We start from the raw sequence: 26,923 nt of genomic DNA, 5'->3' as shown, positions 1-26,923 counted from the left end.
TGTATCCCCGGTGGCTAGAACAATGCCTGGCACATAGTAAATGCCCAGTGAACAGCTGTCAAATAAAAGTGACCACTTGAATATCAAATAAATCTCAAGAAAATCACCTGTGTATGAGCAAGAGGAGTCTACAGGGGCCAGCCTGGTGGTACAGCAGTTAAGTTCATACGTTCGTTCCACTTCTTGGTGGCCTGGCATTCGCCGGTTTGGATCCCGGGTGTGGACATGGCACCACTTGGCAAAAGCCATGCTGTGGTAAGCGTCCCACTTATAAAGTAGAGGGAGATGGGCATGGATGTTAGCTCAGGGCCAGTCTTCCTCAGCAAAAAAAAGAGGAGGATTGGCAGTAGTTAGCTCAGGGCTAATCTTCCTCAAAAGAAAAAAAAGAGGAGTCTACACATTATCTGTAATACTTCAATGATAGTTTTACGTTATGAGGTAAAACCCTGATACGTTCTTCTAAGTGTGTGAAATTTATGTTTTCTAACTAGCAGACAGACCCTCCCTTCATTACCTCATACTTTGAATTTGGCCACCCGTACTTAAGTGCTAATGCCTAATTGGGCTGACAGCTACATATGCATCTGAATGAGTACACAGAGTTTGCTAGCATCAATATATTCTTAAATTGGTATTCAATGTCAGTTTTATTTCGAATACTCTCCCTCTTTGATTTCAGGGTGACTCTCTCTTATACATAACAACCAAATAAATTTTTATTTAGTTTCAATCAATGTCTGAGCTTACAGAATTACACAAATTCTTTAAGACATGCCTCCTTCATAAATACAACAAGAATAACGAAGAGACTACCTTTAAGGTCGTATTTACCTAATTATGATTTGGTAGGTTCAGAAAAAATGGAATAATGAAAATAGATACATATGTAAAAAGTGAGGCTGTTCATAGCATATTCTTGAATGAAAGAAGTAAGGGAAGGAATGACTAGAGCTAAAGGTCATCACTAGAGCTGCTCGCTCCAAATATTTCTTAATCTCCATCTTCTATACTCAGTACGACTGTAGCTCCAGGCCTTTTGTAGTTGGGTGGAAACATGCAACTAGTTCTGGACAAAGAGCTGTGAGTGAAAGTGACATGGGTCACTTCTGGGCCGAAGCACTTACTTCCTGGTTTGAGACATTAAGAGTTCTATCCTCTGGCACCGTGACCGACAAGGCGCCAATGATAGCTGCTCCATGAGCTGGGGTCTCTGTGTGACTACCAAGAGCAGACCTCCTCTGCCAGCCCATCTTGGACATGTCATGTGAACTACAAAACCAAACGATTGTCTTAAGTCACTGAGACTTTTGGGATTGCTTACCACCATGCATGACTCGGTACAATTTAATTAAATAAAATAGAATACACACATATAATTGAGTATATATCCTCAGTGTGTATGTGCAAGTACAACATAATTGGTCTGGAAGAATAATACAAAACTAATTAATAGTTATAATTCTAAGACTATTAGTTATAATTAATTAAAATTAACAATTATATGATTAATTGTAAATAATTATTAATTCCTTAATTAATAATTATCATAAATGTGGATTTTAACATTTGTACAGGTTATGGTTTTTTTTGCAATGTGCATGTAGTAATGTTATAAATTTTCAAAATAATATATAATATTTTCAAAATAACATATAACAATAAATACAACAATATATCCTTGAAAAAAAGAATGACTTTTAGTAGAAAAGAATAGGAAACAGGGTAATTCATGGGAGCTCTATGTGGAATAAAGAACTAGGAGCAGAATCTCAGAAAGGTCAAGTACCAGCTTCTTGCCTATGATTTCACTTTTGTGTGCTATCCGGGAGTGAACAGACAATAAGACTCCTATTCCCTCAGCATAGCTGTCACATACATGGTTCAAACCTATGGTGTCGTCGGCGGAAAAAATCTACATTAGCAGAAACTTGGGCCCCTAATCCTGCTAGCGTTACATCAAACGTCGGTACTATAAAGCACAGGAACCCAGTGGCTAAACTTGAATCCATTCAGAGCTTCAGAAGTAAAGTTTAATCTCAGATTAAGAAGATGCAGCACAGCCTAAAGAGCTGTTTTCTTCTGCCTTTGCTCATAATCTTCCATATTTCTTTGCATTGAATGCGGCCCTCCCAAAGCAGCCTTTTCAGCCATTTTTCTAAGTTACCGCTTCTCTCCATTTTCCTCTGGGATAGCCGCTGCATTGTTTCCATAATAGCATTTATCATAATTTGTAATTGTTAATTTATTTTTTTTGTATTTGTTTATTGGCTGTATTTGCCCACATGATATGTGTTGCATAAGGATAGAGTCCATGTCTGTCCTTTTTAAAACTTTATCCCTGGCTTTAGACAGTGAAAGACACATAGTACACTCAATAAATACTTATTTCATAAATAAATGAATTATTAAATAAATCATCATTATCCCATATACAAACTAGCTCTCACTTTAACAAACAGAGATAAAATATGAAAATACTGATATTTTTACTTAAACTTCCCAATGCAAGAGTTGTCTTAGACGGGAGGCCGACCCAGTGGTCAAGTGGTTAAGTTCGCCCACTCTGCTTTGGCGGCCTGGGTTCACTAGTTTGGATTTGGGGCACGGATCTACACATTACTCATCAAGCCATGCTGAGGCAGCATCCCACATAACAGAACTAGAAGAACCTACAACTAGGATATACAACTATGTAGTGGGGCTTTGGGGAGAAAAATAAAAGAGGAAGATTGGCAACAGATGTTAGCTCAGGGCCAATCCTCCTCACGAAAAAAAACAGCAAAAAGCATAAAAAACAAAAACAATTATGCTTATTAAAAAAAAGAATTGTCAGACAAAATACAGTTAATTTTTAATGAATTCTCTGTTTATTACATGCAAAGGGAGCGGGATTGTTTCTCAGTCCTTTTTTCTTCTGGATTTTAGTAAAATATTAAATCCTTCTGTGGAATCTCATTGGATGCTGGACAGAAAAAAAGACTTGAGGGGGGCAGCCCTGTGGCCCAGCAGTTAAGTTTGGCATGCTCCCCTTCAGTGGCCCGAATTCAGTTACTGGGCACTGACCCACACCACTTGTCAGTGGCTGTGCTGTGGCAGCAACCCCATACAAAATAGAGGAAGATTGGCATGGATGGCAGCTCAGGGTGAATCTTTCTCAGCAAAAAAAAAAAAATACCAAAAAGACTTGAGAAATATGTCATAAAATTTACGAGTTCAAAATTATTTGAGGACTTTTGAAATTTTACAAAATTAGAACAAATTTGTTTAAACAATCAATTTTCCAAGTATTTCTTCAAAGGCATGCCTGCTGAGAGAACCAATTCTGATAGCTAAGAGTTTGGTGGTTTTTTAGCAAGTTGTTTTGAATACCTCTACAAACTAGACATTTCTTGTTTGGAACTTTAATTGGAAATCTCAAGGAATTGATGGCATTTCTAATTTGATTATACTAAGAATAACTCAAAGAAGTGATACTTTATGTCTAGATTATTTAAAATTCCAATTAAAAATGAATTTAAGAAATCATCCTTAAGTACTCTTGAAAGAAATACCTGAATCTGTGTAATTTAGATCTTGCAGCAATTTATTAGATACCTCCAAGCCATAGCTCACTGAAATATACTGTCAAGACATTTCCCACCTTTTCCAAAACAGGTTTAATTTGATTTATATTTTAAGCTAGGTCTTAATCCTTTTCAGAAAAAGTTCAGCTTTCACTATAACTTTCCTGAGGCCAAATTTCCTTACATAGAATTCTCTCGTGGTCAAAAACTTTCACAATAACTATTTGCTAAATATTATTAACATGAGGGCTAAATAAATTTAACTCATTTGCTTAATTAGATTAGGGTTTCACTACCACCATCTTAAATGCAGATCACGAGACCAGGCCTCATTTTGGCTAACAAAAAGAACATGAAACCAGGCAATATTCAATGTTGCAATTAGTGCTGCCTCTATAAGCAGAGTGCATTCATCTGCATTCACTGTAATAACAGATTCAATGACGAGTTGGTTGACCTTCGAAAGTTTCTGACACAGTCGATATTCATGAGTGAAGATTTTAAGAGTCTGCTATTTATATTCCCCCAAAATGTCATGGCCAATAGCATTTCTAAATCCTGGAGAGTCAAGCTTGTGTAACTGAGAGAGAAGTGGGTCTGAATTATCTAGATATGTGCTTAATTCTGGTAGGATCCATTGGAATCTAATGTCTTTTTCCATAATATACACATTAATTGTTATGGATACTCCCAGACAGCCTCTGGTGGACTACCTTCAAGTTGTGGGCTTAATGACAAAGTAAGAATGAAAAAAAGGAAAACAGGTCAATCTTGAACTGTGGTTTTCAAAGTTTAGTCCCTGGACCAGCAATATCAGCCTGCCTGGGAACTTGTTAGAAATGCTATTCTCAGGTCTACTTCAGATCTACTGAATCAGAAACTCTAGGTATGGACCCAGTAATGTATGCTTTAACAAGGCCTCCAGTGATTCTGATGCTAAAGATGCATTAGCATCTTCTTCAGTAGTCAGAGGACACTAGCATGCTGGCATTGCCCCTCACAGTGGGACAAGCTCGGAGCTCCTCTGACCTGGAGAGTTTCTCCCTCCACATGGACTGTATTGGCCAGTGAATTTGAGGCTCTCCCTGACAGGAAACTAGGGAGGTATTGGCTAGCTGCAATGCTCCCTATGTTTATATGCTTAACTACTGCATGCGTGTGGCCATGCTCGGTTCCTGATTGGAAAGTAAATGAAGTGAAAGCTAGCTTGATCCTAATCACAGTGGGCATCATCGCCAGTCTTCAAATCTAAACCATCCTTTATGTCCAAGTTCAGTTCATAAAGCAAAAAAACAAACAAATGAAAAACAGGCTTACTGTTGAACTGTCTTTTATATATGACTGATGGTCCAGAAGGATTCTTTAGATAATCCAGATCTCTGGATAATGAGATTTACACTTTGTGTCCTGATCTCAATAATTTAGTTTCAAAATTTAACAAAAGGAGTCAGACCCTCACTGATGTTTCGCCAAAACCAGTCTTGTTCTCAGTATTCGTTTTGAGATTTCAGGGGGTGTTGCTTTTATTCTGATCAGTAAATATAGGAAGTTAGCATATGGTCCACAGGATCCTTTGTCCTCTGAAAGAGCCACTAAGTTTGAGAATTCCTGTTTGAAATTATCATATATTTTAAACAGCATTGCCTGTATATGTCTAAATTAACTTCTGTGCCAGCCATCTTCTTCTGGTATAGCTACTTCTTTCAGACCACTATTAATCTCATACAAATGAAATGTTTCAGAGAGCAGAAGGGTGATGCTGAGAAAACATCAGTGTTATTTAAAACGCTGAAGATATTTGACATAAATCTGAAATGGTACTAAGACCAGGGACGTTCAATACTTTCACTAAAGGGTCAAATTTAGATGTGAACGGAGAATGCAGCTGAAAGGAGAAATGGCAATTTCCATGAGCCTAAGTCAAAAACAGAATCAAAATATTTTCTCTACATTGTCCTGTTTCTCTATGTAGAAATACAAACTCATGATAATTAGTCCTGTGTGATCACACTTTCCATGTGGTAGGCTTCCAGGCCCCAGTGATATCACTAACACATGAGTGGTAGTGTTAATTGTATTTCCGTTTTCAGTTGCACTTTGCCTACTTAAGCAGAATGTGACTGCCATCCCACCTCTGGCAGAATCTTAAAGGCGAGTTGTCAGTCTCAAAAGATTCAGGAAATTATCGAGATTGCCAAGTCATAGAGGTTAGTCCACAAAATGTGAAAATGGAAAATTATCTTTGCTTCTGCATTTGTCCCTAATTAGTGTTACCAGTCATCTTTTACAACTTTTTTACCGAAAAATATTCGTCTAACTTTCAAAACTCATCACAAGAAGAAAAGTTGGATATTTTTGACACAATTAATTTAAATTTAACGGGGATAGTCCTGGACAACATTTCAACCTGAGAAAATGATCATTTTATGCAGCACACTGAGGCAAATGGTCAAGAGTAGTGTCAGTGACCCTTATCTTTGCCAACACTGACCACCCCTGCAACACCCAGGCACATTTATTGCCCATTGTTGAATATCAAGGTGCGTATGCACTCCAATTTTTGGTAATCTGTAATTTCTAAAATGAATTACAGAATGAGGAAGGAAGGAAGGACAAACAAGGGAGGGAAGCGGGGCAAGGGGTAAAAAAGAGAAAAGAAATTTTAAAAAGAAAAGAAAAGAAGGGGATAGCAAAAGCAATGATATTATAGAAAGGAAAACAGTTCGAAACCAAAATTAGTGGTCAAAGTTTGAAAGGCCAAATTTAAAAAGCAAAGCACAAAGACATAAGCCAAAAAACAGAGGCCGAAGAACACGTTAATGAACAAATCATCTATTATTATAAGAATATAAATCAACAGAAAAAAGTTAGTTTTAAAGATTATAACAGATAATTATAAGCGACACAAGACATAGGCATTAAAAAATATATGTTAGGATTGTGTCCCCTTTTTCTTTCCCTTTCTTTCTTTTTAATTAATCAAGGAGACATGTTCAGTTCGATACTAGTCTATCTTTCACACTTCTTTGAAATTTTCTAATCATTCTTTTCAACAAAGAAATTGCCCAAAGCTTTTGGTCTCTGCATGGAATTCTATAATGTAATTTTGTTATTCATTGTAATTACTTTCACCATCAACTAAGGTACACAAATGGTGGAAGAATGATGGAATTTTGGAACTCTGGTCTGCCCAAATTTTACATTGCAAAGATCTAATCTCTGAAGAACTAAAGAACTGAATCTTATGGAATTATTCTTCTTTTTCTAAAGTCACATGGCTCCCTAGAACCAAGTGGACATTGGAAACAGCATTCTTTCTCTCACTCTCTCTCTCTGTTTAATGAAAAGAAATTTAGAAACATACACCAACTAACTAGTGTAAAGATTTCTTAAATTGTCCTCAAATTACACTCAAACATTTAATTTTCAAAAAAATAGTGGGCATGTATGCGATTCATTCTGTTAACATAAATACAACTAACAGCCAAGTAAAAACCATGCCTCCAAGGCTGCTTAATGCAAAGTGAAAAATCTTCACTTCTACAACATCTGGACACACTTCCTCTGATTTTAATCACTGATTTTAATGGTTTAACATGAAAGAAGAATGTAAAAACCTTCTTAAGAATTTTATGTGGAATAAATATCAAAATGATAATATTTTGTAAATATTGATTTAAATAAAATACATAGAATTAATGTCATCTCTCACCTTTTTTAACATGTCTACTATAAATTTTTAAATATACATATAGTTCAGATTATATTTCCATTGGACAGTGCTATTCTAGAAGATCTTGCCACTGCATTCAGGAAAATGAAGGACATTAATTACTGTGAAAAACATAACTTTTGTTAGCTTTTTCGCAATCTCTTTGATAATTATGAGTCTATTCTAGTTTTCTTCATCATTTTGCATTAATTTTTATAATTTATATTTTACTAGAAAAAGTTCACGTCAGGACTTTTGAAATAGTTAATAGATATAATTTATATATAATATCCTCATAAATTTCTGTTTTTCTCTGGACCACTAGTTATATTTCTAATGTTGAATTGTGTATATTTGGTATTTCTTCTTTTATCCATTATTTGGGATTAATTTATTATTTTTATTGCTTTTTTGTTTTCTACTTTCTGAGTTTCTCCTTTTACATTTACTATATCTTCTGTTGACTTTACTGTCATTTTGCTAATTTATAAAGTTTAATTCTTATTTTCTTTTTCTTGTTTAACAATAAAAAGTATTACGATAATAGACTAATCTAATTATAGTTTTTGCAACGTGACATACAATCTTTATGTTTAATGATTTTCTTTGCCATTATTTACTAAATAGTATATACAATTTGAGCTTGATTTCTATCTTATCTTGAGAGATTAAGATTATTTTTATTGCAAATATGTTAGTGTCTCCTATTTAGACATCTCTCTCCAGTTATGGTATTGATAATGGCAAATGTAAACTGTGTGGCTTCTACTTTTGGAAATTTATTGAGCTTTTTTTTACTGACCCAGAATACAAATAATCAACATTCATTTAAAAATGTGTATATTCTCTGTAACATACAAAATTTTATATTTATATATTACGTACAGACTATTAAGTCCATATTGCAAATTCTCTAAATTCTTGCTTTTATTTTCATTCTTTTTCGAAGCTTGAGAGAACATTTCTCCTTATATTCCTAATGCTTTGCCCAATCTCATGGAAAGGATAATCTGATATTCCATGCTTGAATAAGATGTTTCTCGTTTTCTTGATGTTATCTGATTCTGCTGGCAGCCATCTTGTAACTATGAGGGAAGCCGACTTGAGAAAAAGCTAATACATATTGTAGTCAGTAAAGCAGAAGATGGAAAGAGCTAGATGGATGATAATAGCAGTAAATCATAAAGCCAACTAATACTGGCATCTGCCCTACTGGGATTCCAGGTCTGTAACAGACTATTTTCCCTTATTATCTAGATCTAGTTTTATCTATGTTTTCTGTTACAACCGAAATCATCTCTATTACAATTCTATCTGCTTCTCACTAAGGACAATCTTAAGGATAGGCAAAGTAATATAAGTAGCATTTTGCTACATAAGCTACTGTTGCTACAATCACCATCAACCATGTTTAGAGACACAAACAATATTTCTCAGTGCCAGCTCACATCAAGGCAGGGACACAGATGGTTAAAGCAAGTGAGATAACATCAATGTGAAACTAATTCATTCATTGGCATGTCTGAGAGTAAGCCAGCACGATAAACAATGCCTCTATAAGTTCTCCGATGCACTAGAGCACACATGCCCAAATTAACCCTCAGTCCCCAGTATGCCTTTGACAGTTTTTGTTGTTGTTGTTGTTGTTGTTGTTGTTTTTGTTTGGAAGATTGGCCCTGAGCTAACATCTGTTGCCAATCTTCCTCTTTTTGCTTGAGGAAGATTGTCACTGAGCTAACATCTGCGCTAATCTATTTTGTGGGGGATGCTGCCACAGTGTGGCTTGATGAGCAGTGTTAGGTCTGCACCTGGGATCCAAACCTGCAAACACCAGGCCACCAAAGCAGGGTACACAAACTTAACACCACCAGGCCGGCCCTATTTGACTGTGTTTTGATTTTGAAATTTTGTGTAATTTTGTTTTAGGTATATTTCCTGTAAGTAATAATACATAACAATAACGTATATTGCAGATGGCCTTTTTTTTACCCAAACTAAAAATCTTTGACTTTTAATATACAAATTAAATATTTATATGTATATGTATATTTATATACATTCCAAAATACGATACTTGCCTTTACGTGCTCAAAAAATATATCTCTACATACTTTTCTTTAAAAATATTGCCAAGAAAGAGACAGCATCTGGTGAATATCTCCTCTGAAAACTGAGAAATTTAGCATACTTTTACTTCATTTCCCTCTCCATTTTTCAAAGTTGTGGCTATAATCTAGAACAGTGAATTTAAATCTTTTTAGTAGGGGAGACTTATCTTCAAACAAATTTTGCATGAAAACATAATACATAAAGCAGTGAAATAGTGCAGCTGCTCTGGTTGAGTCACAGGAAGTTATTCCTTCCTCAGTTCTTTTCAATCCTTCTGAAAGTGTTCAAAGACGGCCTTTGTTTGATAATAGCCTTTCTTTACCATCTCATTAAAATGTGTCAAACTCATCTCACAGAGGGTAGGCAGGGCTTTAGAAGCAATGTGTTTCACTGTATTATTTCACTGTTACTCCTTATGGTAAGTGATCCTAGTGTTTAACTCACCCGGGTGAGAGACAGTCTTCTCCTTATATAAATTAAAATAACGGAAGTGAGTTGATCTAAAGAAAAATGCTAAGTAAATACTCATGCAGACAATATGACAAAAAATCCCAGTGGTGGATAAAAGAATGACACAATTTTAGAAAATCCTGCTCTACAGCCAAGTATCCTAGAAAAAGTAAAGTGGGGTCAAGGAGAAATAGAAAGTGTCCAGGGCTACAATAGATAGACAGGGGATCTTTCAAAGATTTTGCTTGAACAACAAAATATTAGAAGAAATATAAAGAAATTAATAAGTTTGGTGAGAATTAATACAAGGTAACAGACCCATGTTAGAGTCACGGACTATTCCAATTGGCCCTCACCTCACCTCACTTTATTCCTCAGCAAGTAGACATCCTTCTTAAAGTGTACATAGAAATCAGTAACAAATCACCACAAGATGTATGCATGAAAATGTATAGAAAAAATGATAAACGTGAAGGATTTGCGAAGCATATTGGAAGAAGAGTCAAAAATGCAAAAGAAAAAAGTGTTCGGGATATAACACTCTCCTTGAAATAAAGAGAAAATAATTTGAGATTTAGATTTAAAAAGCATCCCATATATTGATACAGCATTCTAGTTGAGACAACATTACTGAATTTCAAAAATAAGGAATGAAGCTAATATGCATCTAAGCAAGAAAACTGAGTAATGCACTAATGAAAAACTGATTTAACTCAGGCTGCTCTAGGACAACACTCAATGCAAAAATAAAGTGGGTTAATGCGTATAATACATTGAATAATGCTAACCCAAAGATATCAAGTCTTAATCCCTAGAACCTGTAAATCTTAATTATTTGGGAAAAAAAGTGTTTGCAAGAGTTGACTAAATTAAGAATTTTGAGATGAGATTACCGAGGATTATCCCGGTGGGTTCTAGACACCATTGAAAGTGTCCTTGTAAAATCGAGACAGAAGGAGATATCACACAGACACGCAGAGGAGAAGGTGATGCAAAGACAGAGGCAGACACTGGAGTGATATAACCGCAAGGCGAGGAAGGCTGAGGCCGCCATCAGAAGGTGGAGAAGGCAAGGAACAGAGATTCACCCCTAGCCCCTCTGCAGGAGTGCAGCCTGGATGGATTTCAGGCTTCTAACCTCTGGATCTGTGAGGGAACAAATGTCTATTTTAAGCCACGGGCAACTAATACAACGCACAAGATACGTTGAGAGAAAGTAAATATGATCCAAGAATATTATGCCCAGACCAACATGCTCAAGTATGCAGGAAGCTAGGAAATCCCATGGAAAACAAAACAAACATAAATCTCACTGAAGTACAAAATTCAATCGGTTAAGACATTAAGTCAAAATAACTCAGAAATAGAGGGACCATGAAGAAAAAGAACAAGACAAAGTAATGAGTCAATCTGAATACAGAATCAAGTTTTTAAAACTGTAGGAATTATGGTTAAAAATATTAACACATGTATATGTTAACAACGTAAAACATTATAGCAGTATTAAAACTGCGGAAGATGATTACAAAATGGAGTCACACAGGTCAAGGGCACCTAAAATGAAGCCAGGAGGCCTTAGGGAAGTGGGGCTTGTGCATGTCCCTACTCAGGTGGAATATAAACTTTTGAACTGTGCTTAACTCTATCAGCCTGACCTTCTTCCAAGAAATATGCTTACTCGCATAGACAAGGACTTTCTGTCTTAGAGATGGCCTTAGCACCCAACACATACAGCCAAGAAGTGACAGTTGTTGCCAGAACCAGTCACAAATCTTGCGAGACAACCTGTGTCACTTTGCTGGAATTTATCTCTTTTTACCTTTATAAACACTTGCCTTTTTTGTTCTCCTCAGAGCACATTTGAGTTTCTACCAGAATCTTGTGTCTCCCAAATTGCAATTCCTTAAGACCCCAAATAAATGTTTTTGATTCTCTTACACTTTATGCCTCTTGTTCATTGACATTATATGGCGTCAGAAATGTGGGATCCAGGGCTACTGACTCCGATTTCAGTGCCACTGCGTGGACACAAGCAAGGTGACTGCAAGAGTACCTTGTCCTCTGTTGTCACCACTGGTGGCTCCCACTTCCTGTGGTAAGACCTCCTGGGTCCAAATCTCCCGCTTGGTAGAGGTTCAGACCTTTATTTGGCTGTCCTCTGTTGCCCGCCTCTGTTAGGGAACTTCTGTTCCTTCTGTTCTTATATCCGGTAAGTGCTTCACAAATGGGAAGACTATTTTCTAAGAAAACTACTGAAGGGCAGCTCCACCCTAAGACTCCTGCTGGTTTTATGATTAAAGAATATGGTCCTTCTACAGGTAGATTTTTGTCCTACTGGACTCACATTACTCAGGGCAGTCTAAGGTTTCCCTGGCCAAAATGGGGCTACTTTGAAATTTCTAAATTGGTTTACTTGCGCAGTCAACTGGAAAAAAGTTATCAAACCAAACAAATTGAATAGAAAGCTTATTTCTATTGGAAACTTGAGGTCTCTAAATGAAACTCTGAAAAAGTTACTTCCCTGCAAGCTATTAATTCTAAACTCACCGAGACCTGTTTAGACTTCTCTCAAAGGCTCACAAATCTAGAAAAGTTGGCCGACTCTGCTTTCGCTACTGGCATGCCTCCACTCCTCCTCCATCCACTTGGCTCCCTCCTCAGTACCATTCTTTGGCTGAACTCTCTTTCTGTAATGATGACTCTGAAGTTCTACTTGATCCTCCGGTCATAACTGCCCCTTTTAAGGTCAAGCCAGGAGAAGGTAATTCTTCTGTAGCCACCTCCACCCCATGAACAAAATCTGAGTTATTGACCCTTGCTAAAGGATTTCCAGAACCGAAGAGGATCCCATAAAATTCATCAAGGAATTTGAGTTAGTTATTGAAACATTTAAACCTGGCTATTCAGATTTAAGCCAACTGATTCACCTGCTTGTAGGAGAAGGACAAACTAAAGAATGGATTTGTAAAGTAGGGTAGAAAAAACCCATATCTGACTTCTCCAAACAAGGTTCTAAAGCCATACCAGATGCTCATTAATTAGCCAAGAGACTCCATGAGAATATTTCTATGTTTTACCAAAGATTATAGATTAGAAAAAGATTCAGCAATGTATAAAAAACCTGATGGATCCAAGTTTGATTATCTTGACAGATGTGAAAATATTTTTAAGCCATATTCTGGAATTGATAACATTAATTATGAAATTTCCTTCCTGTTTAATTCAACTTCCGTTAATGGGCTGGAAGATGACCTTGCTACTCTTGTGAAATGGCACCAGTTTAACATGATTTAGTTAATCCTGCTGAACAGCTATCAAAAACTTTTCAGAAGGCCACCAAAAAGTAAGCTGCCCAGGCCCTAGATGTTGGAATCCAGGCCACACAAATCATTCAAGTTCAAATGCAACAAGTGACACGCAGACCTCCCCAAGTAAACAGCACTCCTATAAAAGGTGTCTGTAACTACCGTAAAAAACCAGTACACTGGAGAACGGATTGTTTAAAATTTTAAAAGCTATTACAAAATCAGGCCTCCTGGCAGGCCCCTCAATCTCCCCTTTTCAAAAGGGGAAACTTCACAATAATTTCAATACTAGGGCTGCTCTGAGGATTTAAAGCGGACATGTCCTTTCCTCCTAACCAATTCTTTGGGAGAAATCAATTAAATTATTGGAGATGAGGTTACCAAAGCTCTGATTGATCCTTGGGCCCTCTATTGGTCCTTGACCCCACTAGCCTCTCATGCCCCCTTCCTCGGAGTTCAGAAACTACACAAATGGTGGGAGTATCTAACCCCACCTATAACTGTTTTTAAGCTTCTCAGGATTCCCTTTCAATTAGGATCAATATCCGGATCTCATTCATTTTTGTTAGTTCCTTCAGTGCCAATATGCTTACTAGAGAAAGAATTTCTTGAGGCCTACAGGGTAGACGTATTCTCCTCCCAAAAGAGGGAGATGTTTTCTGAACTAGGAGACCTAAATTGCTCTTCAACCAATGACCCTAATTCTGTAAATATTCTGACAGTCTCCTTTCCCACCCTGTCCACTCAAATCAAAGAACAGGACAAGTCTATCTTAGATTCTGTTCCCCACCATCTCTGGTCAAAAAAACGCCATGGATTTTGGCCACATTAACTCTGCAATACCCATAAAGACTGAGATAGATCCAAATAAACCCTTACCTAGGGTTTGTTAAACAGTACCCTTTACATGTGGAAGCAAAACAAGGTATTAAATCCATAACAGAAGAATACCTCAAACGAGGACTTGCAATACCCACATCTTTCCCGTACGTAAGCCTCATGGAAGATGATGGAGATTTGTATAAGACTTAAGAGCCATCAATAACCTTACAATATCCAGACATCCTGTTGTCCCTAATTCTCATACCTTACTGTCTGCTATTCCTCCAAATAGCAAACTTTTTGTGATCATAGACTTTGCAGTGCCTTCTTCAGCATTCCTGTAGATCCTGATAGCCAGTTTTTGTTGTTGTTGGTTTTTTTTTTTTTTTTTTTTTTTTGGTGAGGAACATTGGCCTAGAGCTAAGATCTGTACCAATCTTCCTCTATTTTGTATGTGGGACACCACCACAGCATGGCTTGACAAGTGGTGTGTAGGCCCATGCCCAGGACTCAAATCCATGAACCCTGGGGCTGCCAAAGCAGAGCACACAAACTCAACCACTATGCCATTGGGCAAATGACTGATAGCCAGTTTTTATTTTCCTTCACCAGGGATGGACAACAATACATATGGACAGTCATGCCTCAAGGCTATACTGAAACTCCAACCTAATTATCTCAAATTCTAAAAGCACACAGAGCAAATGTGTCTTTTCCAGAAAATTTCACCTTGTTACAATATGTGGATGACCTCCTCCTCTGTTCCCTATCAAAAAAGTGATCTAATATTGACGGTTTATACCTCCCAAAGGAACTTGCTTCTAAAAGACACAAATTTTCCCCAAAAAACCCACAAGTTAGCCAATCTCAGGTTAAATATCTGGGGCACTGAATATCTGACCAAGGCTTATTACTTGATCCTGACAGAATAAAAGGAATCCTCTCATTTCCTGTCCCTCAGACTAAGAGGCAACTAGGAGGGTTTCTGGGACTAGCTGGCCACTATAGAAATTAGATTCCTAACTTCTCAATGATAACTCAAACTTCATATTCCTTACTCAAAGTCGATCAACCAGAAGCTCTTAATTGGACTGAAGAAAGCCAAACTGCCTTTGAATTAATCAAAGAAGTCTCCTTCGTACTCCAGCATTAGGCCACCCTAACTATAGACTGCCTTCCTTCCTCTTCGTCCACAAAAAGAAAGAAATGCCCTGGGTGTCCTCACTCAGCAACATGGAGGACACTATATGCCAATAGGGTACTATAGCCAACAATTAGACCCTGTATCTGAGGGACTCTCTCCTTGCATGAGGGCTCTTACTGCAACTGCAGCCATTCTTGAAACTGCAGAAGAAACTGTTATGGGTCTCAATGAACCATGTATGCTCCCACACTCAGCGAAAGCCCTCCTCGACTCTCATACTCAGCATCTCTCTCTGCTAGCAGGCTAACCTCTTAAAGATCCTTCTCCCATCTTCACCTAATGTTATTATTGTTTGTTGTCATTCCCTAAATCCCACTACTCTTCCTCCCTCACCCTCTGATGAAACCCCTCACAACTGTATCACCTGGACTGACCAATTGCTGGTCCCTAGATGAGACTTACAAGAGACACCAACTGAAAATACTGATATGATTTGGTTTATTGATAGATTAGCTAAAAGATGAAATGGGTGAATACAAAGCAGGATATGCAGTTGTGTCCTTGAAGGAAACAATACAGGCTGGTCCCACCCCACCCCCATGGCTACCTCTGCTTAACAGGCCGAACTTGTTGCATTAACTGGAGCTGCTTGTTTAGCTGAAGGAAAAATGGCTAATATCTATACAGTAGCGGATATGCCTTTGGAGTTGCTCATGATTTCGGTATGCTCTGGAAACAAAGAGGGTTCCTAACTTCTGTGGGCCAAAGAATTAAAAGTAGGAACACATTCCTTTGTCTCCTCATTTTGCCTACTTCCCTGTACTTATACCCACATATTAAGTAGATCAGCTACGTCTCCCGATCTTGGAATTGTGGGCTTACGTAAGAGATGCTTTACGGGGCCCAGCAACATGCTCCTCTCTTGTCACCCATGCCAAATGCTCCAGAATTGTCCCCTGTGTGGGCTGTATGTGCCTTTCTGTTGTGGTGGGGTAGCTATTGCTGCAGGCACATGAGTAGGCTCAGCTGGCCCCCAGGTTGGATGGTTGTAAGGCTCAGCCGTGTGCTGCTGTTATGGCCACTTTATTGGGTGGGGCAAGCCCCAGTATGGCTGGCTGGCTGCAAGGTCTAATAGCACATAACTACTACTGTTCTTCTGTTAAGAGAGCTAGGCCCCTACTGTGCTTGGTTGCTAGGCTCAGGGGCTCACAATTACTTCAGGCCTCTAGCGTAGCTCTCTGCAGTGGGTGGCTGTTGGAGGCTCTCTCATGAATGCGGAAGGGTGGGGCTTGCCCAAAGCACAGCAGTGCACAATCATTTCAGGTGTTGGAAGGCAGGGGAGATCCCCTGTGTGGCTGTTTGAGATGGCCAGTGGCACGAGTCTGCTTTGGCCAACACACTCCACCACCCACAGACCCACACACCCCAACAACACAGGCCCACCCACACACAAGCCCTGCCAAGGCAGCCCCACTTTCCCCGCTGCAGAGGTCCCACACACCCTGCCTATGCGGCCTCAACAAGTTTACTATGGGCTTGCTGGTAGACGGGGCCAGTCCTTGGGGAAGGCTTCCTGCCCTGGCTGAGCTAAATTAAATCAGTGCTCTAGTGGGCAGGGCAAATTCATGTGCCAACAGGCTAGAGGAAGAAATCCAATGGCAGCTGCCAGCATCTGTGTCAGTACTACTGAACTAGGTCACAATAATGGCTGCCGCCAGTGTCTCAGCCCCTGGAGGGGTAGGCTCAGCTGCCTCATGCCTCACTGAGATGCATCCCGAGGTTAGTGAGTGAGTATATTTTACCAATGGATTATGCACTTTTCTTTCCAGTCAGTGTTTTTGTGTTGGTTTCTAGAATGGGTGAATCTGTGTATGGGCCCTTTAAGACCAGATTTTCCTTTCTCAGATGTTCCATAGTTATTCTGGGTGCCTTCTTCATTGGTTTTCAAAGCCAGCAAAGACAGACATTATGGGTTCTCATCTCAGTTGTGCTGAAGCTAAAGGCTGGGATGCCTATTGTGGCATAGATCCTCCGCTCAGATCCCCTGCATCTCCAGAAAAAGCTTCGTCTCATGAAGCACAGCTGCTAGGATGTGTTTTTTTCCTCAGTAGAGGTGTATTTCTGCCTCTTCCAACCCTGTCAGTGTTTCCCCTTGTTCTGAGGTTCTTTTTATCCAGTTTCCAGATCTCTCTCAGAGAAAATTGTTCCACAGGTAGTTGTAGATTTGTTGTGTCTGTGGGAAGAGGTGAGTTCAGAGTTCTCCTGCGCCACCATCTTCCACACTCCCCTCTATAATCAGTTGACTTTAGTAAAAGAATTTACCATCAATGATGAGGGTAGGCCTCATCCAATCAGTTGAAGACCTTAAGAACAAAGACAGATTTCTCGAAAAAGAAAAAATTCTTCCTTAAGTCTCAATTTCTGCCTTAGTTTCCAGCCTGCCAACCTGCCCTACAGATTCAGAGTTGATAGCACCCATCTATTGCTTGAAATAAATCTATGTATGTATGTATCTATTTATTTATCCATCTCATCTATCTACCCCATTGCTTCCATTTCTCTGGAGAGCCCTAACTGATACTGGAACTAATTCTTCTTAATGAATAAACAATTCTTTCAGTTTTTCTTCCAATTCTTTTTTTCAACAAAATTTTCACTTAAGAATATGGCCTATGTAATGGAATTCCATTAAAAAAATGTTTCCTTCTTTTTTCTTATATTTTTCTTCCTCTCTTTTCCTTTTCTCCTTCTTTCCTTCCTTCCTTTCTTCTTTCTCTTTCCTATTTTTGCAGATCTGTATGTACACAGGGAAAAAATAACTAGGACAATGTTCACTAACAGTTACAAGGGTCATTTCCAGCTAGTGAGGTTTTTTTAACTTTCTTTTTTGTACTTTTTGGTATGCTTGGAAATGTTACATGTGTTCATATGTGATATATTTTTAAAAGCATGCAAAAATAAATAATGCTAAGATAATCAATTATTTGGAGGAAAATGAAGTTGGAACTCTGTCTTAAATAGATGCACACACACACACACATGCAAATGAATTCTAACTTCTTTAAAGATTTAAATGTGATAAAAGAATGTAAATGAACATAAAGCCCTATAGGAAAAGTAGAAACTATTAGTAAATAATTTACCAAATATTAGGGTGAGACAGTACCTTCACTCATAAAATCAAGAAAAATAAATTACAAAATATACTTATGAGGCTTCTCCAGAGAAACAGAACAAATAGACTATATAATATAGATATATAGATATATAACAGAGAGATCAATAGAGAGAGAGAGAGAGATTTACTTATTATTTTAAGGAATTGGCTCAAGTGATAATGGAGGCTGGCATGTACAAATTCTGCAGGGAACACCAGCAGGCTGGAGACCCAGGGAAGAGCTAATGTTGCAGTTCAAGTCCAAAGGCTATTTCCTGGCAGAATCCCTGTTGCCCAGGGGAATGGTTGGTTGAAGGGACTGATCACTCTTCAACTGATTGCATGAGGCCCACCAACAAGATGGAGGGCAATCTGCTTTACTTGAGGTCACCAACATGAATGATAATCTCATCCAGAAACATCTTCATAGGAACATCTAGAATAATGTTGGAAAAATATCTGGGCACTGTGACCCAACCAAGTTGACGCATAAAATTAACCATCACAAAGAGTATTGCTTAATGTAATACATAAAAACAAAAGGCAAAATGTGCTCTAGAAAAATTAAATGACAAACTATTAAAAAAATGTATTCACACAAATATTCCATCCATGAGGAAAAGAGTTATTTCTGTCTTTTGTACTTCTGGAATCTCCAACTCTTAGTACAAGGCAGTGGCATACAATATGAATTTCATGCATTTTTAAAAACTGGAAAAAGAGAAAAGAGTAAGGTAGAAAAAAAGGGGAAAGGGAAAGATGCCAAAATTTTGAGAGAATTCCATTGTCCTCTTTATTTTTTCTCTATTTCTTATCTTTTTGACAGCAAATATTCTATTAAATGTATATTATTAATTTTGAAATAAGACAACAATAAATATCCTTAAAATTAAAACATAAATAATGTATATTAAATTCATTGACATATTCCTTTACCCCTAATATTCTCTTTAATAAATGTGATTGAAATTACATATTTTTTATAATGTATTTTCAAAGATACCTTAAAAATATGAATACTTATAAACTGTGCATCCGAAAAGATTAGGTTTTGGTCCTGCAGAAAATATAACTCTTTAGCTATTTGTCTTTGAAGAACTAGAAAAATAATCAGCATAGGTTTATAATTTATGAATTAAAACAAATTTCCCAGTTCAATTACTTATTGGTTGTTTGACCCTGAGTAAGCATATAAAGTACGTATCAGTGTCTGAAAAATAAAAGGAATTCAATAAAAATATAGCTATTGAGATGCATCTGTAGAAATGTTCAGTATAGTAATCTGAGAATGAAAGGATATCAGTGGAAGCACCATAGCACAGCAGAAGCAAATTCATACCACCGAAAATTATTTTATTGCTATTGTAAATTATCCATTCATGTTTCCTGAAAAGATCTTGCTTGAGTTACATTTTTCATAGATCTGGAGATTATTATTCTAGCAGTGAGCAGATGTAACTGATAACCTTATTTGTGAATGCGCATCGTCATTATTTGAACTCACAGCTACACGGGGTGAATTACTTCATCTCCCTTTATAGGCCCAAACCTGGCTTCATTTTTTGCTTTGAGTAGTTTAGATAGGAAAAACAAAAAGCAGGGATTCTTGGATCCATCCCAAGCAGTTTTAATACTACAATCACTACCTGTTTACCTACATGAAATTGAATGTTTACTTGCAAAAATAATGGTTAAGTAAAATGTGTGTTGCACAAGAGCCACATGATGAAGATAAAAGTCTAAAAAGAATTACAGCCACCTAAAAACTATCAAAGGCAAAAGAACGGATTGAAAGTAAATTTTTTATAAGCTACAAATTCAAAGAATGATATAAGAACCACACAAGCAGAGCAAGACAAATCAACTTTCCTTCACCAAAAATAATTTTATAAATAAATATTCTGCTGTTAGGAAAATACTATGACTGCTCAAAATATGGATCTCTGTCTTCGGGATTTATTATAGCTTTCATTATCATTCATTCTAAGTCCCTGCTCCTAACCTTGGAGTCTCTAGCAGGAGTAGTCATTCAAATTCTTGGGATTTAGCTACAGTTTGTGGATACAATAATAGTGCTTTTTATATAGAGGGACTTAATCTGAACCTTTAAGGTACTTTACGAAAGATATTATCTCTATAGATTAGGATAACGGCAAGATTTAAGTAACTGACTGAGATCTGTTTTGTTGTCAAGAATACATAACATTTGCTGAATCCATTTCTTCCCTAATACCTTCTCTGATCACTCTAGCTGCACTGGTTTCCTCTTTCTTTATCCCTGTTACGGTCATCATTAGAGAACAGCATAAGGATTAGCACTTAAATGCATGGTGTAATTTAGTCTGGTTCCCAGCCGGGTTAAAAACCCTGGGAGCGAAAGCCTCATGCTTTGTTGCTTTAAATTCACCACATTTCCTGCTTTGCTATAAAATGAGCTAACTAAATGCCAAAGAATTTCCTAGGGGATTTTATATGTAGGGTCTCATTTAATTCACACAGAAAGCCCTGTGCGATGGGTATTGTTGTTAAAGCCACTTTTCTAAATGGAGAAACTGAGTCACAGTCAAATCACTGGTTTATCCTAAACCATCTGCTTCCAAAATCTTTGCTCGTCTCATTATTGCGTACTACCACATAGTAATATGTCCAACAAGCACTTGGGAACAGGAGAAAGTGAGCAGATCTGTTTTGTATCCTAGTCATTCAGTTTTAATGTCTCCTGTTCTAAAAATGTAATGGGTATAAAATAACTAAAAGGATATAGAAGGTAGAGGAATTAAATTAATTCTAGTCAAGTTTATTGAAGGTAATTTTAAAGTTAAATTCCTCGATCTGGCAGTCAAGTTATTTTAGGAAAAAAAGAACCTTTTATTTTGGAATAATTTTAGACTCAGTACAAGTTGCAAATACAGTACAGAGAGTTCCCATATAACCTTCCCATATTACCCATGTAACTTTCACTCAGCTGCCCCCAGTGTGAACATCTTACCTAACCGTAATACATTATCAAAACTAGGAAACTGACGTTTATAAAATACTGTGTTGTCTTTGGATGTTTTGTTTTGTGGAAATGTATATGCTCCATCTTCTAAAGTTGTTTGAAATTCTTAGATGGGCTGAACTGTTGCTAGGGAACCATTTCTTACAGCTAATAGTCAAATTCCTATAAGAGAGAAAAGATTAGAGCTCAAATATATTTTTTCTTTTGTTTTTTAAATTAAGCAACTACAACTACAGAGTTATGCAGATGGAAAGAGACATACTATCATATTTATGGATCTTCAGACATGGAAATGTTCTTAAGGAATATTGAGTATAACGTCTCATTTTATCAAATGATATAAGAGGCTAAAAGATTTACCCACAATCGCATAGCAACATAGAGATTTCACTTCAATTAAAACCTATGTGTTTCTAACTAGCACGTTTTCCATTATACCCAATCGTCCTTCTAAAAGTGGAAAGAAGCGACATATAGGCTGAATTCTGGAAAGGGGCAGAGAGCCCCACAGGACTGTAGCTTCAAAATCAGACCAGGTTTAGATTAAATAGGGATTCATAATATTTAAAGATTAATGAGAAAGCTGCTTAATTACATGTGACATTAAAAACTTTCAATTTTTTAATTTTAGGTTTGATAATATTAAAATTACCCATTTTCATTCCAAGTAATTTTTGATGAGTGAGCTGAGCTGTATTAACTAAATATGGAGTCTGATCATATTTAAACCACAGAGAATCACTGAAATGTGATAGGTAGGTATGCAACATACTGAACCAATCATTTAAAGATTAATAAAAATCATGAAAATTAAATCTGTAAACCTAAATTTATAAGAATCATCCCCTTGTATCCAAAAGTACCATTCTTAACCCTTTTCAGTTCTGATTTCTCTCTGATGCCTTAATTGTTCATATTAATTTACCTCTTCTCTGATCTACCCTACTACCTATAATCTGTCTCAAAGAGTTTAATAACTGACAAAACCCTTTCACATTCTTCTCTGTATGTTCTCTCACCATTATGAAGAGCGCTTTGGGAAGCAGCTTGTGTTTATTGCTTTTGTTATCCAAGCCAGCCACAGAAAAAGTGTTCAGAAAATAAGCCCAAAATTATTTTGACAAAAGAAATGCATGGAAGTTTGATATGTTTCAGCAGAAAAAGCTTTTTATTCCATATAAACTCTGAAAATCTTCTTCCTATCAAGACACTGGCAGAAAAGAAAATTAATATTCTGAAAGTGTTGATGAAAAAGGACTAAACATCTGACAAGGAATCATCAGTAATTTATACACAGAGTAGTATTACAAAAGTTACCTCGTGCTGCTCAATGCTTACTCCTTCAGAAGGCTGGTGAGGAAAGCTCTACGGTGAACTTGACAGAAACACGTGTCCAGCCTGGGCTATTCTTCCAGCAAGTTTCATGACCTTGGGGAAGATACATAATACCTTTGGGCCTCATTGATCCCTAAAGCACTTCAGCTGTAAAATATTATGATTTATTTAAGTTCTGAAAGCATCCTTTACTTATACAGAGGTTAAGAGGAATTTAATTTATAGCAGAGTTTAGAAAATCAAATGTTTTAGATTATCTCAGTTTCATTTTAATATAATCCTTTACTTGTTCTTTGGTTGTTTTCTTATCTATAAACAGGTACAAGTGGTGGTCAGAGAGAAGGGATGTTATTACAATAAATATTCTCTAAAGACCTTTCCACAATTTTATTATATTGTAGGAAAATGGTATGACATTTCAACACAACTACTATCTAAAGAAAGAAGAAAATTAAATATTATAGTAAAAGGAAAGAGTATGGGTCTGAAGCTGTCACAGCTTCAAAGGTGAATGGTGGGGGGGTGTCCTATGATCCCTAGAGAGAGGCTGGAGTGTGAAGCTGGAACCCCAAGAAGGACTCGTTACATGACAGAGCTGGAAAGCACCCCAGGGGGCAAATCTCTGTAAGTAAATTTCAACTTAGCCCTTGCTGTGGTCTGAATGTTTGTGTCCCCTAAAATTCATATGTTGAAGCCCCAGTCCCCAATGTGACGGTATTTGGTGTGGGATCTTTGGGAGGTAATAAGGTCATGAGGGTGGAGCCCTCACAATGGGATTAATGCCGGTATAAGAAGAGACACCAGAGAGGCGATCTCTCTCCCCACCATAGGAAGATACAGCAAGAAGGCAGCTGTCTGCAAGAGAGCTCCTACAAAGAACCGAATCAGCCAGCACCTTGATCTTGGTCTTACCAGGCTCCAGAACTCTAAGAAACAAACGTTTCTTGTTTAAGCCTGTGGTCTATCGTATTTTGTTAAGGCAGCCTGAGCTGACAAAAACAGTGCTCCACTGAGCCAGCCATTTCTTTTTAATCTAACACTTTCAAATCTGGCCCAGACTTTTCTTCTGAAGTTCAGATCTAAGTGTTTTCACTTAGATGTTCCACAGCCTTGTCAACCTAAACATGTCCAAAATCGCGGTGACTTGATTTGTCCTCTCAAATTTATTCTTCTAGTGTCACAATTCACCCAAGTGCTCAAACCAGAAATTCTTGATTCCTCTTTTTTTTTCTACTCCCAAAATCCAATCTGTAATAGTCTACCTCTAAAATGTCTTGACTGCCTTCACTTTCCCCCATCACCGCTATCCTCGAGTCAAAGTCACTGTCACATCTTGCCTGGACTGCTCCAATAGACAGCTCTCAGTCTTTCTTTACCCTAACCACAATCTAATCTCTCTCTGACAGAATAAACTTTAAAAAATATAAATAAGATTTTCATTATTATGACTAAATCCTCCAGTGCATTCCCAGCGCACACTGTTTATCCCACTCTGCAAAACCCTTTATGATTTAGCATGAGCCTCTCTGCATCTTCATCCTAGATGGCTCTACTCCTTGATCACCTCCCTCTAGGAGCCCCAAAACCTGGAATAGACCAATCTCATTGTCCCCTCCAGGGTTTTGTGCAGGCTGTCTCCACTCCCTCGGCCTGGCATGCTTTTCCCTTTATCCCCTCATACCTTAGCTCAGCCCACTCCCCTTCATGTGGCCAGTACATTCTCTTTTAGGGTTCAGTTTGACACCAGCAAGACAGAGTAGCTTTCCCTTACCACCCTACCAAAAATAGCCTCCCTTAATTATTACCAAAGTCCCTTATTTGTTTCCTTCATGGCTCTTACTAGAATGTGCAGTTACTTAACTCATTCATCTGTTTATTTTTCATTTTTATTTCCCTCCAGATTATTGAAACCCTGAAGGTGGGGAACAAATATCTCATTCAGCATTGTCTCCCAAGTACTTAATACAGGGTCTGGAATATGATCAGCACATGGTAAATATTTGTAAAATAAATACATTGCGTATCGGGAAATTTTCCCATCAGGAGATGTCAAGTTTTCTCACAAAAACCAATGATGAAATTACAGTCATTTTCTCCACTTTCTTCTTTGCCAAATTTATTCCACAAAGCAGGGCAAATGCAATAACTAAGAAACTGCTGTTCACGTGTTTTCTTATCACGTTGCTGATTTAAACTTGTATTTTTATTTCTCACAACTCAGCAGTTTCTTAAAACTATTTCATCTAGATATTAGACCATATTTTATACTTAAAAATTTTGAAGAATCCACATTAGTATCCTCAATGGTCCTTGATGTTTTCTTCTTTTTTTTTTAATAAGTTTACTGGAGTTCAGAGTTGCCGATAAAGGTCACCTACTGAACTGTGAAAGCTCTGAGAATACTATTGGATACTTTGAACACAAATATATGTGGAATTAATGGCATACGTAGGAACATATACCATTAACATCCCACAGCACTTAGCTGCTAACATCCTATGTAATTTACTTCTTTAGGATAAAAATCAGTTTTCTAGGGAGACAATCAAATTAAACTTGCTTTAATTTGAATCTTATGTGATTTGATGTAACTCAACAGAATAGTGTTTCCAGCAATAGAAACTTTATTAAATAATGCTTTGAATAAAATTGTATCTGCATTTATAAGTTACCATAATCCAATTTTAGACAACAGAATAATGTTTCCAGCAATAGAAACTTTATTAAATAAGGCTTTGTATAAAGTTGCGTTTATAAATTATAATCCAATTTTAGACAATCTTATATTCTCAGTGGGTCAGTTTTTGTGTGACTCCTGCTGCAAATCAAAAGGAAATGTGGAAAAAAAGCGAAAACCACTGATCAAAATAAGGTACCTGTGAATAAATCTGTTTACTTTTGCTTAATCAATATTTTCTTTGTGGTAGAGTTTCAAACCAGGTGATCAGCTTTCTGTAACACTTTCACCTGAATTAAGAGCAGATGGCATCACATAAAATTCTGTTGCATGAGTTCTCCTAAAAAAAAAAAAAAATTAACGTTTAAAAGAAAATCTACCAATTAAAACTAGTACTCAGAGTAAATTGCAGAAAATGTTAAGAATTAATGTTAAGAATTAATTAACTCCTGTAGTCTAAGTTGGAGCTGATTATGAACTGTAAAAAGCAGAGTAGAATCTGCAAAACTTGCCTGAAGCATTTCAAATATGAATGATAGTAAGCGGTCAGAGAGTGTTTCTTAAATTAGTCAAATTATATTTGGATTTGGGGAGGAGAAAGCCTTCTATCTATCATTGTTCTGAGTAACTTCACTATTTTAAAACAGAAAGAAGTCAACACAGTTTTAACCATTTATCGTGAAGGATCCAGAGATAAACTTGATCATAGATATTTACAAAAAAATTAGATTCTAGAATGTGGCATAAAACTGAATACAATACAAGGTAGGAAATATTCTCAATACAGCAGCCAGAGTTATCCCTTTAAAACATGAGTCAGATCCTGGCACTCCTCTGCTCAAAATCCTGCCATGGCTCCTCCTCACTCAGAGTCAAAGCCAAACTCCTTAAAGGGAGCTTCAAAGCCTTCTGTGATCCACTCTCCTATAAGCTCTTCCAAGCCACAGCAGCCCCACCAGGCTCTGACTTCACCTCCTTCTCTCTCCTCCTCTCTCACTCCCCACCAGCTACAGTGATCCCCTTGCTGTTCCTTGAATACTGCAGGCACACTCCCATCTGAAAATCTTCCTATCAGCTGTTTCTTCTGCCTGGAATGCTCTTCCCCTGATATTCACAAAACTAACCCCCACCTTCTTCCCATCTTTGCTCATTTGTCACCTTCGTGAAGAGGACCATCCCAACCACCACTTCGAAGCTGCAAGCTGCCCTTCATACTCTCAATCCCCATTTCCTGCTCTACTTTTTCCTTTTCTTCTCCATGATACTTATCACCTTCCAACATGCTGTATAATTTATTTATTGTACTTATTGTTTATTATCTCTATTCCCTTACTAGAATGTAAACTTCAAGAAGATATTGATCTTTATTCTGTTTTATTCCCAAACACCTAGAGGAGTGTCTGGTATGTAGTAGGTATTCAGGCTGTATGTGTTAAATGAATTAAATGTTAGGTCCACGATTTTTATCCATTAGAACATTGCCTGTGGGAGAAGAACATAGTCTGAACCAGGACTAGAAGCCAAGAACTAGAAAGGATATAGAACCCTAGGAAAGCCTAGACTAGGAACAATTTTGCTTGGAGTGGCTGGACAAAGAAATTCTAAAACAAGGAAGTTTAAAGACTCTAAGTTAGCCAAAGTTGGGCTT

At 37.3% G+C, this 26,923-nt stretch overlaps 1 long non-coding RNA gene across 1 annotated transcript in view; it reads right to left on the bottom strand.

Moving 5' to 3' along the window:
• LOC139046276 (uncharacterized) overlaps positions 1-22,693 on the bottom strand; it is a 118,907-nt gene extending 96,214 nt beyond the window's left edge. The window contains exon 1 of the long non-coding RNA XR_011506122.1: positions 22,581-22,693. This is a non-coding gene — a long non-coding RNA (uncharacterized lncRNA). The remainder of the gene's footprint in view (positions 1-22,580) is intronic.
• Positions 22,694-26,923: the final 4,230 nt, after the last annotated feature.

The sequence above is a fragment of the Equus asinus genome, chromosome 9 (genome assembly GCF_041296235.1).
Source record: "Equus asinus isolate D_3611 breed Donkey chromosome 9, EquAss-T2T_v2, whole genome shotgun sequence".
Lineage (NCBI taxonomy): Eukaryota > Metazoa > Chordata > Mammalia > Perissodactyla > Equidae > Equus > Equus asinus.
Note: the sequence above shows the minus strand (reverse complement) of the source record. Positions and strands in the feature narration are given on the sequence as shown.